The sequence below is a fragment of the Colobus angolensis genome, unplaced genomic scaffold, assembly GCF_000951035.1.
Source record: "Colobus angolensis palliatus isolate OR3802 unplaced genomic scaffold, Cang.pa_1.0 Scaffold448, whole genome shotgun sequence".
NCBI classification, from domain to species: domain Eukaryota; kingdom Metazoa; phylum Chordata; class Mammalia; order Primates; family Cercopithecidae; genus Colobus; species Colobus angolensis.
This window is the reverse complement of record NW_012117910.1, coordinates 913,990-916,960: the sequence shown is the minus strand read 5'-3', so window position 1 is coordinate 916,960 and position 2,971 is coordinate 913,990. Positions and strand designations below refer to the sequence as shown.

Genomic DNA, 2,971 nt, shown 5'->3' with positions numbered 1-2,971 from the left:
ATCTCAGCTCACTGCAGCCTCCATCTCCCAGGTTCAAGCAATTCTGCCTCGGCCTCCTGGGTAGCTGGGATTACAGACGTGCGCCACCACACCCAGCTAATTTTTTTATTTTTAGTAGAGATATGTTTTCACCATGTTGGCCAGGCTGGTCTCAAACTCCTGACCTCAGGTGATCCACCAACCTCAGCCTCCCAAAGCGCTGGGATTACAGGCATGAGCCACCATACCTGGCCTGTTTATCATTTCTTTCATTCACACATCCATCTTCCTACCCACCCGTCCACCTATCCATCTTTCCTTCTCTCCATCACCCACCCATCTCTCCTCTGTCCATTCACTGACTTATCCACCCACCCACTCATCCATCTATCCATCCATCCATCCATTCATTTCTTCTTCCTCTTTTCATCTACCTACCCACTCACCCATCTGTTCTTCTTTCTAACCATTTATTAATCCATCTATCCTCCCATTCATCCACCTATCTAGTGATCCATCTCTCCTTCTATTCAACCATTAATCCGTCCTTTTATCAATATGGGCCATTTTGCATGTGGGAGTAAAGGAGAGGTTATGAAAACAGTTTTTGAGTCTGGAGGCCAAGGCTCAACGTGAGAGAGCCACTGTAACTAGTATTTCTCTTGCCAGTTTAGAGAAAATGTCCAGGATGTGCTTCCTGCCCTGCCCAACCCTGATGATTATTTCCTTCTACGCTGGTTCCTAGGTGAGGGCAGAGATGGGAGAGGTTGGGATCAGGGGGAATCAAGAGGGGCCTGGTCTCAACTGATCCAGAGTGTCTCATGGCTCTCAGGGGCCATCCACACAATCTTGCTTCACATGTTCAGGTCCAGAGGAGGGAAGGGGGTAGGGGAGCGAGGTCTTACCCTGGCCCCCAGCGTCCTCCATAGCTCCCACTGGCCAGGAGCAAGACAAGGCATCTTTCCTGCCTCACACCTTCCTTCTGTTTTCCCACAGCTTGGAATTTTGACTTGCAGAAGTCGGAGGCTATGCTCTGCAAGGTGAGACCCATCCACTCTGGAAATTTATGGAGGGGTTTTGTCGGGGGCAATCCATGTCTCAAGCCCCTCCTTCCATCCCCGCTCTCAGGGCGCTGGGAGCCAAGTGGGGTCTTACCACTCATTTCCCTTTCAGTACATGGAGTTCCGGAAGACCATGGATATTGATCATATCCTTGATTGGCAGCCCCCAGAGGTGAGCCAACACCGCCGAACACCTCAGTCTTTCATGGACATACCGCTTAAGGTCACTGGGGACCATGAATGAGGGGCAGCAAAGCTGAGAGGCATGTGGAACCCGCAGGCCCACAGTCTCCTTTCCTATAGTAATAATGTGTGTTTCCTGGGGGCTTGCGAGGTCCAGGCCTAGGTTAAGATGTTAGCAGCATGAGCTTCTTTAATCATCACAATGATGGATACTGTTGTCCCCATTTTGTGAATGAGGACACTGAAGGCCGGCAAAAATTAGGTAACTTGCCCACAGTCCCATAGCCCAACTCAGGGCTGGGATTTATGCTCAGGCCTGTTTGGCCCCCCAAACCCAGGCTCTTAACCACCACGGTTAGCCTGTGCTTCTGCGCCCCTGCCCCCTAGGGCATTGCCTAAAGCATCCTGTCTGGGTGGGAAAGAAGTTGAGCCCATCAAGGCACTGATGAGAATGGTGCCACCACTGGCATCTTAGTAAAGTAATGGCCACATCTTCACTTGTAGGGCATGTACCTTGAGCTGGGCAGTCTGCTTTGCCTACATTATCTCAGGGACTTTCCCCAGCAGTCCCAAGAGTGAGGGATTATCCAAACCATTTTACAAAAGAGGAGGTAGAATGGAGCTCAGAGAGGTGGTGTCACTTGCTCAAGGACACACAGTAGAGAAACAGCAGTATCTGCTTTTTTTTCTTTTCTTTTCTTTTTTTTTTTTTTAATGGATGGGGTCTCAGTCTGTTGCCAAGGCTGGTGTGCAGTGACATGATCATGGCTCACGGCAACCTTGAACTCCTGGGCTCAAGTGATTCTCCCACCTGAGCTTCCCAAGTCTACAGATGTGTATTACTGTGGCTGGCTAATGTATTTTATTTTTGTAGAGACAGGGTCTCCCTCCGTTGCCCAAGCTGGTCTCAAACTCCTGGCCTCAGGAGATCCCATGTGCCTCAACCTCCTGAGTAGCTGGGATTACAGGAATGAGCCTCCATGCCCAGCCAGTGTCTGTTTTTGAGCCAGCTCTGTTAACCTTCAGAATCTGTGTTCTCCGTCACTAAACCCAACTCTTCTCCACAGAAAGGGACATGGGAGACATCAGGGGCAGACCTTAGAAGCCCCGGGGCCTGCTGAGACCTGGCTTTGCCATTTCCCCTCTGTGGGCAAGGCCCTGCCCTGCAGGACCTCAGCTTTCCCACCTGAGACAATAGCACTACTTTCCAGGGAGGGACAGTGCTTTATACCATGGTGTGTGTAGGCTTGGGCCACCCAGGTCAGCCTGGTCTGTGGGTCTCAAGGGAGGTGTGTAATGCCAAGTTCTGTGCATCTTTGCATGCCCGGGTGATCCAGAAGTACATGCCTGGGGGCCTGTGTGGCTATGACCGTATGGCTGCCCCGTGTGGTATGACATCATTGGGCCACTTGATCCCAAGGGGCTGCTCTTCTCAGTCACCAAGCAGGACCTGCTCAAGACCAAGATGAGGGACTGTGAGCGCATCCTACATGAGTGTGACCTGCAGACAGAGAGGGTGAGGCCCAGGCCCGGTGGGGCGGATGGCTGGGGGCAGGTGAGGCTGCCGGGGGCCTGGTCTCAGAAACACACCTGTGTTCTCCACAACCGCAGCCAGAGGGCTCTGGGGTCAAATACCAGCTCTGTTGCTTACCAGCTGTGTGGCCTTGAAAAGTCACAGTCACAGAAGGACAGTTTCTTGAAGGATACTTTTGCTGGGAATAGAACTTTTTTTTTTTTTTTCTTGAGAC

General features: G+C 51.5%; 1 pseudogene; it reads left to right on the top strand.

The window, feature by feature from the left end:
* Window positions 1-2,971, top strand: part of LOC105522999 — an 11,899-nt pseudogene that overhangs the window by 823 nt on the left and 8,105 nt on the right.